The sequence below is a fragment of the Panicum hallii genome, chromosome 4 (genome assembly GCF_002211085.1).
Source record: "Panicum hallii strain FIL2 chromosome 4, PHallii_v3.1, whole genome shotgun sequence".
Lineage (NCBI taxonomy): Eukaryota > Viridiplantae > Streptophyta > Magnoliopsida > Poales > Poaceae > Panicum > Panicum hallii.
The window spans coordinates 6753731-6769965 of NC_038045.1; the positions used below are offsets into that span (position 1 = coordinate 6753731).

The following is a 16235-nucleotide window of genomic DNA, read 5'->3' on the forward strand; positions in this document are numbered from 1 at the left end:
TTTCTCTTTTTGTCCTTGATTTCCTCCTTCTTGTGCTTTGCGGTGGTGATGGCCTTGTTAACCAAGGTGTTGAAATCCGGATAAACAGAAACTCCAAGCAGGGTCCTTATCTCCGGATCCAAACCGCGAAGGAAGGCGTCTTGCTTCTGCTCATCTGTCTTCAACACCTCTATGGCATAACGGGACAGCTCTGTGAACTTGTGCAAATATTCCACCACCGACAAGTTCCCTTGCTGTAGGCTCATGAACTCCTCCAACTTGAGCTTCATCACACTCTTAGGGATGTGATGCTCCTTAAACAGCTTAACAAATCTGTCCCAAAGCATGGTGTTGGCATTTTCATTCATCTCCCTGTAGCTCTGCCACCATGCCAAAGCTGGTCCTCTCAACTGCTGGACAGCCAACAACACCTTATCTCTGTCATCAGCATGGACTACTTCCAGCTTCATTTCAATTTCCCTGATCCAATCATCCGCTTCAATCGGGTTGTCAGATCCACCGAACTTTGGCGGGTTCAGCCGGTTAAAATCTGCAATCCGGTTATTGTTCTGGGGAACATTTGGCCAGAGGTTAAGGTTGCCATTATTGCCTTGAGCGGCCAGGGCATTCGTCAGTAACTCAAGAAATCGAGTCTGACGATCTAGAATGGTCATCAGATCAAGAGCTGCTGGGGGTGGTGGTGGTGGTAGCTCAGGATTATTCTCTCCCACATCATCCTGGTTGCCAACCGCCGTGGCTCTCGCTCTCTCAGCTTAGTTGACCTCGTCCTCGTCCCTAAGAGTTTGATCCCTCCGGATTTGGCTCGATCGGCGGGACATCTGCGGTCAAGCACAAGCGGGTTTAGAATTATTACTTTTATTATTAAATAGCACTACTATAAACAGTCTCCTATGAAATTTCACGCTAAACACAGAGTTTCTGGGTCCTGGTCCGGAATGCCCGAACAGAGATGTCCGGAGTATCCGGACATATACCCGGAGTATCCGGGTAACTGTTCCCAGCCGCAAGATTCCCTAGGTCCGGAGGTGGTCAGGTGGTCCGGCAGGAGGTCAGGTGGTCCGGGGGTCCGGCAGGAGGTCAGGTGGTCCGGCAGGAGGTCCGGAGGTGGTCAGGTGGTCCGGGGGTCCGGCAGGAGGTCCGGAGGTCTGGAGGTCCGGCAGAAGTCAGGTGGTCTGGAGGTCTGGAGGTCCGGCAGAAGTCTGGTGGTCCGGAGGTCTCGGGGTCCGGCAAGAGGTCCGGTAGGAGGTCAGGGGGTCCGGAGGTCCGGCTACAGGAATCCGAAGTATCCGGACATATACTCGGAGTATCCGGGCATCTGTGTTACTGACCGTGTTCGAAGAAATTTTTTTTAAGTTTCGTTAATCGCCTATTCACCCCCCCTTCTAGGCGACATCAAGGGACTTTCAAGTACACCCACAAAGCATCTCAAACGAGCACCAAGCAACACAAGCATTCATTCAAACAAGCAAAACACAAGATACAAGGAGTGTGACGCTCCCGCTAAGTACTATGGGTCGACAGGCGCATCAGTCTGACTACCCTCAACTAACGCTTGCTTCGTCGGGTCTTCTCCTTCGTCGGTTTTGTCTTCTCGGGGAGACGTTGGAGGGGTTGGCGGAACAGGTTCGCAAATCCTCCTTCTAGGACTTGCATGATGGTACATTGGTACTCCTTCCAGGATTGGTGATTCATCACCATTCCCGGAGCGATTCTTCCTCTTGGCACGGTCTATAAGATAGACACCCCTAAGGAGCTGACTATGGCGGTCGGCTTGCTCCCTAAGGCCTTCTTCTGCCAAGACAGCTCTACTTTCCGCATTGGCGGCCTGGGCTTCGGCTTTAGCAAACTCCACCCTCGCTTTTCGCCAACGGATTTCAGCCTCTTCAGCACGCTTGATGAGAATCCTCACGCGTTAGCCCAGTTGATCGCAAAGATCATCCAGGGCTAATAAATAGCCTGACATGGCCACAATGGTGGGATCATCTTCGCGCTCTCCAAGGCTCTCCAGGGCCCGAATCCTTGCCACCCAGGCGGGACGATCGCGATCCAAGGGCGGGAAGTACTTCATGGGAGTGGGGACCAAGTGCCATTCATACATCTGACACAAGTACCTCAGGGCTTTACGAGCTACCAACTGGTATGTGTCTTTCAGACGACACCCAGTGGCAGTGACACTCCACGGCTTCATCTCTAAAAACTTGTCACTAGCACCAATGTGCACCGTGACTTCGCAGCTCTCTGTGCCATGCTCCACATATTCACGCCCCACGTACTCCGGGCGTTCCGGAATACCTAGTCGGATAGTGGCGGCATAGAGCACTTTAGGGAAGCCATCTTCCTTGGTGCAATAGGTGGTGGTCCAATCTCCAGACATCTGATTAACAAGTAAAAAGGGGTTAGCGAACCTATCACTGTGGTTCTAGGGGTTTCTTGGGTCCCTATAGGGGTTTCCATCCTAAGGGGACATCCTACGGTCTCGCAAGGCCTACGGTCCGCGTCCTACAGCCAAGTATGGCTCTGATACCACTTGAAGCGCCCTGGTCTAAACAACCGGAGCTGAGCATGTATTAAACACCAGAAAACCAGCCTCTGGTGAAAATACATTACACAAGTGGTGCCACAGTCATATATAGTTTTATTTAAAGCGTTCGATTACAATAATAATATAAACTAGGAATACAACCATAGTGGTGACAAACACAAGGGCGAACTCTTCATCTGACATGGTGGCTTCTACTGCACAGCACCACTCTAAACTTGGGTATAGGACACGAACTACTCACATTCTCCGGGCGCGAAATCAGGATCCTCTGCAATAAGTCATAGCCGGGTGAGTACAAAAGTACTCAGCAAGTCCCACCTCGCCCTACGGGAGGGGGTTAAAGCAGATAAACAATGCGATGATCAAGTAGCTAAATAATGCAATGACAGATGCAAGAAAAGGGTGATAAATAACAAGCATTTTGGGTTCATCTCACCAATAACCATCACATAACAGGGCTAGGATAGGCTAGATAGGCACCTCGTTGTTATGTCCACACCGTAACCTGTCCTGTACCGAGGACACGGCCATTCGAATGGATTTGTACCCTCTGTAGAGGTAGCACGCTGTACCCACACGCACGACACTGCCCGAGACAGTATCGACATAGCCGACACCCAGCCATGGCATAACCTCGCCTAGCCGCCCACATACCCTCGGGTCCTGACCACTCTCGGTCTCCACCCATACATAAATACATCCACCTCGGATGACTACCAGGTTAGCCAGTGGGATTAGGCTAAGTCCATCCTATTCCGGAACGCGTGGTCGCACTGAACATAGGTTAGGTGAGATGGCAAAACAACTCGGCCTCTGGGTTTCACCAGGGCAGTGACCATCCTCAACATCACAACCCCGAGCCTACCACCACGGTAGCACTCGAACGTAAGTCTACCACCACGGTAGCGCTTACACATCCACTGTCCCACACTGCCCCGGTCGACATCTCATCTCATATCAGACTCAACTCAACGTATCCAAGGACAATAGGCAATCATCATGCAAGAGTCATGCTATCAAGGTAGTAACTAGGTTCATCTCAATCACTCGGTAATTATCAGCAGCATATGCAATGACCTATACTAAAGGTTGTAACGGGTAGTTCCTCACAGTAGGCGCAATATGATCAAGCAGGGGTCGATGAGACTTGCCTTCGCTGGCGTAAGAGTCCTCTGCGTTGAACTCTGGGTCGTTCGGTCCCTCTGGTTCTCCTTCGCGCACGGGTTCTGATTTTGATCCGTAATTACGCAAACAAATCACATACACATACAAGCAAACATCAGCACATCATACAAATATTGGTTTCATTTGTTAGCTCTTGATTTTATATGAATTTAGGAAAAGAATCAGGTCAATCGGAGTTCAGATGGGTGAGATATGGTCTAAACAGTATTGCTGTTTGGTTAACTAAGAAAAATAGAAAGGAATGGATCGGCTTGAGCTGTACGAGTGCATTTGGCCTGCTGTGCAATCGATTTGGGTCCAGCTAACTAGTGTACGTGGGCTTAGGCATAGTTGGGCTGTGTGGGCTCCATTTACTCAGCCCATCACGTGGGACTAATTGGCCTCAACAGAGAGCAAGGAAGTCAGAAACGGGGATATATGCCTGTGTCTTCTTGGCTTCCCGTCTCTGTTCCACCATTGGAGAGCTCGAGCGAGCTCTGGCCGGCATGGGGGAAAGGAGGGGGACGGCCAGAGAGCAGGGGAAATCGATCCTTGGTTCACAGCTTGCTCATTTGAGGTGTCAGCTCGGGGAATGGCCATGGGAGGCAGCTGCTGCATCGGGGAGCTGCGGCCATGGAGGCAGAAGCTCGACGTGGCCTCGGGAAGACGATGGGTAGATGATTCAATAGAGGAGATAGGTACAGGAGGAGCTGCTGGTGCTCAACTTGCTCTCGGTTGGCTCAGGAATCTCTCTCTGCTGCAGATCGACGAAGGCGACGAGTTGGGGATTGGGAAGAACGAAGAAGCTCGAGCTCGCTTAATTGCAGCCGGTCGGGAGATGGTGGTCGAATGGAGTAGGGGTGCTCGAGAGGCCACGGGTTCTTCTTAAATAGAGGAAGAAAGTGTTGTCGATCGAAACCCACCGGCGAGTAACGACAGGCAACACGAGGAGCCGGGAGGCTCCCGGGACGGCTGGTGGGCCCCGGTCCCTCGGTCAACGGCCCAGCGATCTGGCGCACACCCTGGCTTGGAGTCGCTAGGCGTGCCACCTGATCCTGCACCCAATCAGGAAGGTGTGATTCGTAAGATTCCTGCAAGCGCAGACACTTGTAAAGGTTAGTCCGAGCCGTGATCGGCTCATCGCTCCTCCCCGGTATCAGCTATGAAGAGCCAATTGCATCAATACCGGATCGGATCTTTGGGACAGGCAATATACATATATAATAATGAAGTAAAGCTCGCTTCATAAATATCAATCTGATCCAATCTACGACGACTAAACCCTCACTACATGATCGGAACATCCTACACGTAATTGAGCCTAACGAATACGCAAAAGCACCAGAGCAAACAACCTAAACAAAGATCCTAAAAACAGCTGAAGAGCCGATTCCTAGGGAAACCTATATTCAGGCTACGATCCGATACTAGCATGCCGCCGGAACTTTCAACTCGTTTGCAGGGCCTAATTTGGCACATATCGAGCTAAATCTCTAGCAGATAGAAACCAGCCATAACAGATTGGATCTATTAATACGAACTAAGCAAGACACAACCATCGCATTCATGATCGAACACGATGGTTGCTGGGCGTGCAAGAACAACGAACAGAGCAAGATCATGATATAAATAAAACAACATTGCTCTATGCACACTACGATAACTAATGCTACTCGTCATCTACAAGGCTTCAGAACGAGCAACATATGAAACGAACAAGCAAGGATAATGTGCCCCCGATCACGCAGAGCGTGATCGGGGCCGCATGGCACTTACCCGATGAAAACCCTATAACAGGGGAGGCGATGCGCCGTGAGTTGTTGATGAATGATCTCTCTTTCTTGTTTGTTTGTGGTACATATTTATAGTCCGTAGACTTGCTCTCTTTAACTAACCCTAACCAAATATGACACGAATCCTAACTGCCTACATCTGAGTTTACACGGCCTTACCGGCCTCGATTATCCGCACAGGGTCCGATACGCAAGCTTATCGTAACCATCTCCTAGGCCCATCTTGCTCCACGGCCCACTTCTGGCCCGTCCAGAATATGGCGATAACACATGCCTCCCTGGTTTCGGCGATGGTAATTCCGAAATCATCTATTTTAAAATCGCCTCGACCCTTCGGCTTCCGATCCGTATATGCCTTTTCGACTTCCAACCAATATGACTGCCCTGTACCAATCTCCTTGGGAACCGTCACGGTGCCGATTCACTTCACCCCTCGATTTTCCTTTATAAACTTACCCCCGGCAACTTCCCCAGGCATCTTTCTCTCACAGCCATTGTCAATTACACTCCCCCTCTTCTTTCACCATGGCTTCTTCTTCTTCTGCTTCCTCCATTATTTCTTATGAATCCGAATCCTCCAGAGAGCCAACTCCAGAATACGATCCGATCGCTGCTTACGAAGTCCGTGCCCCCCTGCATTGGGATGCAGAGGAATGGGACTTTCGTTACCAGTCAGAGGATGATGAATCCCTGACTGATGGTGAGGACCTTGCGTTCCTCCTCGGAGCCGATCTGGAGGAAGATGAAGACGACGCATCTTGGGGGGAAGACCTCTCTTCCTCGGAAGAAAGAGCCGATTCCTTCTCCTCCGAAGAAGATCCGATAGCAGGTACCTTCCTTTTTGGCAGGTCATCGGACGAAACTTCCGACGGCACCGAAGAAGCCGAAGACGATGACGGCTTTAGCAGCGACGATAGCGGGGACAACGACGACGGCAGCAGCGATAGCGGTAGCAGCGGCACCAGCATTGCTCCTCCGTCCAAACGCCGCAAGTCCTCTGGCGTGTACTGGTGGTAGGCCGTAGCATCCCCACTAGGCTATCTCTAGGAGTAGTTAGCTCCTCTTTTGTACTTACTACCTCGCTGTGAAATAAACTCTTCTTTTGTATCAGTACCTTTTCTTGTGCACAACAATCTGTTTAAGAGCCGATGGCAACGCATCGGCCTTAGAGTATACCGATCCGGATCCGAAATAACCCTTCAATTTACTTTACCCTCCGCCAGTCTTTCAATCCAACACAAATCTCTAGAGATTCTGGGATCCAGATTAACTCCGATCTCCTTTTGCTCACAAACCCTAGCCGCAAGATCCTCCCTAGTCCTTGAGACACATATCCGATCTTGCACCGCCAAACCTAGATCCGCTCTCCCGAGTCTCGATTCAGGATTCCCGATGGCGGAGTCTTCACGCACCGCCGCCGCCGTCTTCGGTCTGAAGGTAAACTCCGACCCCCATTAATTTAACGCGGCATCCGTAAATTTTACTGCGCGGTTAAGTGACTCTTTCCTCTGCAATCTTCTTTTCCTGGGGTTTTTCAGGCTTCCGATATCTTCTTGCCGCACCCTTCTTCCCCCAATTCTTTCTGCCTCGGGCCTCGTTCCTACGAGAACCCCATAGATCTGATCTCATGTGAAGCCAATCGAATCCCCTTTGTGAGTCAGGATATAGACCTAGAATCTTGGTCGGATAGCCTCCGTGCTTGGCCAAATCCCCCTGAAGGTTGGACAGTCTGGTACAACAGGGTAGCGAACGCCTACCAGCCCTTATGGGAGTCCATCGGGATAGCCGATGCTCTGTCTCTGTCCCTCTCCCCCCTCGAGAAAGATGAGAACCTTCTGAAGACCATCGGCTATTTCTGGTCTGACGCCTTAAATTGCTTTCTCTTTGGGCACAGCCCGTTGGCACCAACACTGCTGGATGTTATGATGATCACCGGCTTGGACATATCATCAGCCTGCCCTTCTGCTTACAACCTCCCTGTAGTCCCTTACAAACTGTCTTCCAAAACTGAATGCACTAACTGGAGCACATACCTGAGCCAACACCAGAAAAGCAAGGGTCCTGTGTCAGAGAAGGAGCACACGGCCTTTCTAAACCTATGGCTCGAACATTTCCTCTTTTGTGGCCCTTCCCTCGCCCCGACCAAGAACTATCTTTCCTTGGCTTATGAGCTGGCCAGGGGTCATTCTGTTGGCCTTGGTAAACTATTTCTTGGGGAACTTTATAGATATCTCCACCTGATGACTTCTAGCCTTCTTTCTCAGAAGAAAATCAGAACTGGTGGCCCATGGTGGTTCATCCAGTTGTGGGCCCATCTTTATTTCCAAAGTTCCAACCCCAATTTCCCTTCCTTGGTCGGCAATTCCTTCCCTGATCTGAGCGGGAGACAGATTAGGTGCACCAGTTTCGGGCAGGCTTTGTACAGTCTCCCTGGTGGGAAGTTGAATCCTCCAGATGCTTCCCGCTGGTTCAGGATTTTCTACAAAGGCCTTGATAACCCGAATTTTCTTCCTTATGCCGATTCTGAACTCTTTGAGAACCCGGCTACCTTCCGATTGGCCGATATTGCCTATGATGCCGACACCAGGCGCCTTTACTCCATTATGGTTCGGTCCTGCCTTCTCCCAGTTGGCATGAGTACCTCTAATCGGATCCTCAAGCCCGGTTATGAGTTTTACCAGCCGGTCGTAGCAGCCCGGCAGTTTGGTCTTGGGCAGGTGCCTCCCCATTTCCTTCTCCACTTCTTGACATCAAACAGGGTGGACCTCCCTGATGCTTTGACCACCCAAAGGTGCTACAGTCTGTTTACAGACCTTCCCTTATCTGTCCCTGCCAATTTTACCTTTACTTCTTCGGCTGTCGACTTTGAGGGATGGTGGTCGATGTGGAAAACCCACGTTTTCCGAAGAGCTCTGGGTCCGATGCTTCAGCGGATCCATTCCGAGTATGTCATTCCTGCCGAAGAGGTACCGCCTTTTGATTAACGTTTCTTCTTTTAACTTTTGCTAGACTCTTCCTGAATCCATTTTTTTGTTTCTGCAGCAAGAAGATGGCCCAGAGCCGATGAACGATGATGGATCGCCCTTTTGTTTCCTGGCGGTTGCTCCTGTAGTCCTCTTCGGCAAGAATGCACCCCCTCCTTCAAAAAGTGTGATGCAGATTCAACCGAGCACCGTTAAGTTGACCCCCAAGCGAAAACGACTCTCAGAAGCTGTTGCCCCCCGGGCTCGCGCTAAGATGAGGAAGATTCTTGTCAGAAAGGTCCGGAAGGAAGCGGCACCGTCTTCCCCTAATCCGTCATCTCCAGTCACCAACCAGGTTCGGCCCCTCCTTCCGCTTTGCAATCGGACTTTTGCTCATGTCTCCTTTAATTATGCTCTCTTCTCTTGTAGCCTGCCGTTGTAGAAGTCTCCAGTGGGGAGGAGCCCCCATGCCAGAAGGGCTCATCTTCAGAGGTGCCAGAGGATGTGGATGCGCCGATCAGGGCCTTGATCACTCTCCGTGATTCTAGTGCAACAATCCTGGAGGACCCTTCTGCATCCGCTGATGTCCCAGCTGCTTCGCCTGGCCCGCAGGCGCCGGTCGTGACTACATCCCTTGTTGGCCCCTGTCTGGAAGGACCCTCTACCGCCTCAGCTACTGCCGATTCCCCTGCACGAGAGGTACGTCCAGCGGAGCCGACCGCTATCTCATCGGCTGTTGCTCTCGCAGAGCCGACTGTTACCCCGTCGGCTGTCGCCTCTTCTTCTGGAGGTGTGGCTCATATGGCCTCTGCCACCACCGTTCATCCCTCGGAAAGGATGCACCCCCGGGAGCCGATCGTTCCTTCGTTGGCCATCGCTACTTCCCATTCAGGACAGGTATGCCTTTTTTTTTGTAATTACTTTGGTCTTCTCCCGCAATGCCTTGCTCACCCTCTTTTCCTCCAGAACCTGAATCTTTCAGAGCTCCTTGCGTTCGATCCTGCCTCGATCGGGTCGACCATATTGGAAGCCGATGACTCTCCCTCGGGCCTGACCAGCACTGCCGATCAACTCCTCCGCGTGAAGGGTCTTCTATCGTGTCCGATTTCCGCCCTGATTCAGGATTCCAGTGCAGTCAAGCAGATCCTTGATGAGGTCAACTCCCAGCTCCCTGTGAGCTTACAGGGCAAGCTCTTGCCAGCTGGGTATCTTTCTTCTTTCCAAGCAAAAGTGGCAGAGGCTCGCCGCAGGATCGAGACTCGTCGTTCCCAATCGCTCCTAAGGACCATCATTGCTGAGATGTGCTAGTCGATCAACAAGAAGAAGGCCGCACTCGACGCTAAGACCGACACATCTGCTTCTGCCCAACGGCTTCACCTCTTGGAGAAAGAACTGGAAGACCTTGAAGCTAAAGTCCGGGCCACCAAGCAGCGCATCCAGGAGGAGAAAGATCTCATCGCGGGTTCCAAGCAGGAGGCAGAAGTTCTGACCGTCGAGCTGAAGACGGACTTGGCCGAGCTGAGCAGCTTGAGCAAACAGGTGGTGCCGGGGGCGGACGAAGAGGATGAAGCGGTACTTGCTGAGGTTGACCGTATCCGCCTTGATGCTATCGCTGCTATCGACGCTTTCCTTCAGCAAACCTGTCCAAGATAAACTTTGTTTTTTTATGTAGTGAACCTATTGTGTTTTTTATGTAATGAACCTAAAGTCGATGGTGACACATCGGCTGTTTGATAACTTGCGATGCTTGACTGCCATAAGCAAACTTCTCAAGCTGATGACACCGCATCGGCTGTTCTAATCCCTTCTGTTAACATACGAGCCGATCACGCTCATCGGCCCTTTTTCCGTTTCCTGTCTTGCCAACGCCAAACGTCATCGACTTAGCCTTTGCCCCCCTTCTTAGCTTGCTGGTTGCATCGGCTTGTTGCCTGATGGGTGCCATCGGCTTCATTGTTTGTTAGCCCACATACTTGGGAAGTATTTCTTAAGGTGTTGGCCGTTGACTGCTATTGGAAACTTGACGCCGTCCAATTCTTCAAGCATGTACGTGTTCCCAGGTAGGACCTGGTCAACCCTGTACGGCCCGTGCCAGTTTGGGGACCACTTGCCGTATGCCGCGTCCTTAGTTCCCAATGGTAATATTGCTTCCCAAACCAAGTCTCCTACTTGAAATTCCTTTGGCTTAACCTTTTTATTATATGCACAGGCTACTTTAGCCTTATTTTTCTTAATCTTCTCTAGTGACCATAGCCTGAGTTCCGTGAGATCTTCCACATTATCACTCATCAGAGTAGCATATTCTTCAGCAGATAAGTCATTCTGGAATTCTACGCGCCTGGACCCGGCTGTAACTTCCCACGGTAACACGGCTTCCTGCCCGTAGACCAAATGATAAGGGGAAGTTTTTATCGCCCCATGACAAGATATACGGTATGCCCATAATGCTTCTGACAAGACCTCGTGCCAGCGTCTGGGGTATTCGTCGATCTTCCTCTTAATCAACTTGATAAGGCTCTGATTGGATGCTTCGACTTGCCCATTCGCCTGAGCGTAATAAGGAGACGACCTAATCAGCTTGATACCCATATCAACACCAAACTTCTTAAATTCTTCTGAAATAAAAACCGAGCGACCATCTGTCGTTATGGTCTGTGGGATCCCAAATCTGTGAATGACATGTTCCTTGACGAACTGAATCACATCTTTGGATGCTACTGACTTCATCGGGACCGCTTCTACCCATTTGGTGAAATAATCTGTGATAGCTAAACTGAACTGATGACCCTTGCTAGACGGAGGATTAATTTTGCCGATCATATCCATGCCCCAGCCTCTGAACGGCCATAGCTTAATAATGGGATTCATCACGGACGCTGGTACCATCTGAATTTTTCCGAACCTCTAGCATGCTTGACACCCTTTATAATACTTAAAACAACCTTCAAGCATAGTGGGCCAGTAGTACCCTGATCGTCTAATTAGCCATTTCATCTTGTGAGCCGACTGATGAGTCCCACACGTTTCTTCGTGGACTTCATGCAAGAGCCGATTGGACTCGATCGGCCCTAAACATTTAAGCAAAAGTCCCTGCAGGGTCCTGTAAAACATATCATCCCCTATCAGGACGTACCTCATGGCTTTATACCGTATCCTCTTGGGTGCCCCCCGAGCCGAATCCTTCAAGAAATTGAAGATATCGGCTCTCCAATCTCCGTGGTCCAGTAAGTACACTTGATGATCTAACCCATCAGTTTTGTACCCTGAAGCCAGCTGCGCGAGATCGTTGGCCTCTGCATTCCGAGCTCTAGGTATCCAATAAAAGTTTATATACCTGAACTGGGTTATCAGTTCCTGGCATTGCACCCACAACGGAAATAATAGCTCACTTTCACACCTGTACTCTTCTGTGAGTTGGGAAATTACCAATTTTGAGTCTCCGAAGACTTCTACAGCTTCGGCTCCGGCCTCTAGAAGCAATTCCATGCCTTTGCGCACCGCCTCGTATTCTGCAAGGTTATTAGTGTAAGTAGCAGGTAACCTGATCGAGAAAGAATACGTTGCCCCCCGAGGCGATACCAGCAAAATGCTGATTCCACATCCATCTCCACAAACTGATCCGTCGAAGTACATAGCCCAGGCTCGTACGAAAAGCGCCGCTATGTTGGTATTAACCCTCTCAGCAATGAGATCCGCCAACGCCTGCCCTTTAACTGCCTTCGCAGGTTGGTATCGGATATCGAACTCTGATAATGCAAACATCCATTTTCCCAACCGGCCTTTCAACACAGGAGCCGATAGCATATGCTTTATGACATCCGATTTACAAATGATGATTACCTCAGCAGATAGCAGGATATGGCGAAGCTTGGTGCACGTAAAAAACAAACAAAGACAGAGCTTCTCCATATCGGGGTACCTTGTTTCTGCGTCCAACATCCTCCTGCTGAGATAAAACACCACCCTCTCCTTGCCATCGTATAATTGCACTACCACTGAAGCAATAGAGGTGTCGCCGACTGACAAATATATGTAAAATGGCCTATCTTGCTGTGGTGGCGCCAACACAGGTGGTCTCGACAAATATTCTTTAATTTCTTCGAATGCCCGTTGTTGTTCTGCCCCCCAGCGGAACTCCTCATTGGTTTTGATTTTCACTAATTTCATAAAGGGTTCAATCCGCCCAGATAGATTAGAAATAAACCTTCTAACGAAGTTAATCTTGCCAATAAGTTGCTGGAGCTCCTTCTTGGTAGTGGGTGGCACCATAGTACGCACGGCTTCCTGACTTTTTAGGCCAATCTCTATTCCTCTTTCATGAACCAGAAAACCCAAAAACTGCCCGGCTGTCACACCAAAGGTGCATTTTTTTGGATTCATCCTAAGCCCGAACTTTCTAGTTCGTTCCAAAACTTGTCGTAGATCATCCAGATGCCCCTCGACCGATGCTGACTTTACTACGACGTCATCGATGTAGATTTCCACCAGGTTGCCGATCAGGTCATGGAAGATGTGGTTCATGGCACGCTGATATGTTGCACCGGCATTTTTCAAACCAAAGGTTATAACTACGTACTCGAACAGACCCACCGCCCCGGGTACTCTTCAGGGGCCATGAAAATCTGATTGTACCCAGCATTACCATCCATGAAACTCAAAATCTTGTGACCGACAGCCGCATTGATTAATATTTCTGCGACAGGCATCGGATATTCATCCTTCGGAGTGGCCCTATTGAGATCTCTGACATCCACGCAAACCCGCCACCGGCCATCTTTCTTCTGTACGGGTACAACACTTGAAATCCACTCGGTATATCTGCAAGCCCTGATAAATCCGGCTTCTAACATTTTCTCTATTTCCTTTTTTACTTCGACCAAGACATCAGCTTTCATCTGACGTATCCGCTGTTGGAACGGTCGAAATCCACTTTTGAGCGGGAGCCGATGCTCCACTATGCTCCTATCAAGCCCAGGCATCTCCGTATAATCCCAAGCAAAGCAATCGGCATATTCCTTTAACAGAGTTATCATCAGCTCTCACAAAGACGGATGCAATTTCCTACTAATGAACGTTGGCCGCGGCTTATCCCCAGGACCAATATCTATTTCTTCAAGTTCATCAGCCGATGTGAAACTGTACCCTAACTTCCCGTCCTCCGTTAGATCAATGCTGCAGACGGGAAAAGAAAATAGCAAAATGAATCCCGGCCGATCGTTAGCATCGGCCAATCCACATATCTCATTACTTTCCAAGTTTTTATGAAAAGAACAAGGCCGGCTGTCAGCGCTGGCCGTCCCATAACAACTATGTAAAACACTATCATCAAAAATTCAATTTTTTGGGGCCGATTGCGCGAATCGGCCTCAATAGGTACACCGTAATGACTTTCTTTATGCAACTTTCCTATTCTGTAAGGCCAATGGATAAGACCAGCCTTACTCCATTTTTTGTAGCCTCGATGCGATCACACCCTTCTAAGCTCATCCCTGAAATCGGCTCTTGATCCTCCGCATCCCAGATGCTCATGGCGGCATGCGAAATCTCGATTGAGTCGTCTGCCTGAACTACTTCCACTTCATCTCCGTCCCATTGGATCAAACATTGATGCATCGTAGAGGGGATGCAACAGTTGGTGTGAATCCAGTCCCTGCCGAGTAAGATATTGTAGGTACTTTTGCTGTTGACGACGAAGAATGAAGTCGGGACGGTCTTATTCCCAATGGTGAGATCTACACTGAGGACACCCTGAGCTTCCGAAGTCTGCCCGTTAAAGTCACTTAACGTGACATTAGTCTTGATCAGGTCTCCGGTGGACCGCCCCAAACGGCGCAGAACTGAGTATGGCATAATGTTGACTGCCACTCCCGTATCCACTAGCATTTTATTAACGGGCTGACCATTGATATACCCTTTAAGATACAATGCCTTCAAGTGCTTGTAATTCTTGGCTTGCGGCTTCTCGAATATCACCGGCCGTGGTCCCAAATCAAGCTGGGCTACTGATGGCTCTTCGTAGGTCCGAGCATGGAATTCTGCAGGAAGTACAAAAACCATGTTTGTATCAGCCGATACCTTCTTATCGGCTTTCGTCGACTTGGGCCGCCATTCTTTCCTTGAAGCGCGCGGCTTCTTTTCCTGCACATAATGAACCTGTTCTGCAAGATCCGGCCGCGCTTTCTTCAATGTCTCGATGTATCTGGCCTCAGCTTCCTCCAAACTACGTAGCCTCTGAACCCTGCGCTTTTGTGAACGGTTTAGTCCATCCGGGCACCAACGTGGACGATGATACCTATCCTCCTCTTCATCTTCCCTTCGTGGTGATCGAACCCGCTCTTGCTGAGTTGGCGTAGGTTCTAACCGCCCGAAAACTAACTCCCTTGCCTCTGGCTTCATAGATCCACACTCTGGGCAATCCTTGATAGTAGGCAGTCGGTTCATACCGGAATCCCAACAGTACCTGAAGAATGGGCAGTTCCAATGATCACGAGCATCTTCATGCTTCCTCAAACGCTTCCCGGTGCGATGCTCATATTCCTCATCTTCAGATTCCCGCCGGAGGCGCTGCTGGTACTGGTACTCATATTTCCTGAGAAGATCAGAAGAAGTTGGTCGTTGATTCCTTACATACCTTACTTGTTCTTCTGAAACATATTCTTTTTTCTCCTTTTCGGGCCGATTGCTAGGATTGGCCTCCTTATTTTTGGCCTGGTGTCGCGACGCCGCCCCTGCCATGTTGATGCCGAGCGCGAAGTCCAGCTGTCGCCTTGCAGACCGGTCATGATGTTCCACCATGTTTACACCAGGAAAAGGCTGAGTATCTACCTTCATGGCGGTCTGTCCCAGGATCAATCGGCCCTGTTCAATAGTCGATTGGATTTGCCGACGGAGCTCCTTGCAATCACTCGTGCCGTGGGTAAAGGAGTCATGCCATTTACAATACGATCTTCCTTTTAACTCCTGTGTCGTGGGAAGTTTATGTCCTTCTGGAAACTTCAACTGCTTTTCCTTTAGCAATAAGTCGAAAATTTGTTCGACCTTGCTCACATCAAAGTCAAACCCCTTTACAGGACCAGTTTGCTTCACCCACTTGCAGGGTACAGGGTTTGCACCACGAGCCTATTCAGCAACCGATACCTCCACCGGCGAGTAACGACAGGCAACACGAGGAGCCGGGAGGCTCCCGGGACGGCTGGTGGGCCCCGGTCCCTCGGTCAACGGCCCAGCGATCTGGCGCACACCCTGGCTTGGAGTCGCTAGGCGTGCCACCTGATCCTGCACCCAATCAGGAAGGTGTGATTCGTAAGATTCCTGCAAGCGCAGACACTTGTAAAGGTTAGTCCGAGCCGTGATCGGCTCATCGCTCCTCCCCGGTATCAGCTATGAAGAGCCAATTGCATCAATACCGGATCGGATCTTTGGGACAGGCAATATACATATATAATAATGAAGTAAAGCTCGCTTCATAAATATCAATCTGATCCAATCTACGACGACTAAACCCTCACTACATGATCGGAACATCCTACACGTAATTGAGCCTAACGAATACGCAAAAGCACCAGAGCAAACAACCTAAACAAAGATCCTAAAAACAGCTGAAGAGCCGATTCCTAGGGAAACCTATATTCAGGCTACGATCCGATACTAGCATGCCGCCGGAACTTTCAACTCGTTTGCAGGGCCTAATTTGGCACATATCGAGCTAAATCTCTAGCAGATAGAAACCAGCCATAACAGATTGGATCTATTAATACGAACTAAGCAAGACAC

The 16235-nt window shown here is 49.9% G+C and overlaps 1 pseudogene; it reads right to left on the reverse strand.

Annotated features, from left to right (window-relative positions):
* Nucleotides 1-16235, reverse strand: part of LOC112889010 — a 36949-nt pseudogene that overhangs the window by 12033 nt on the left and 8681 nt on the right.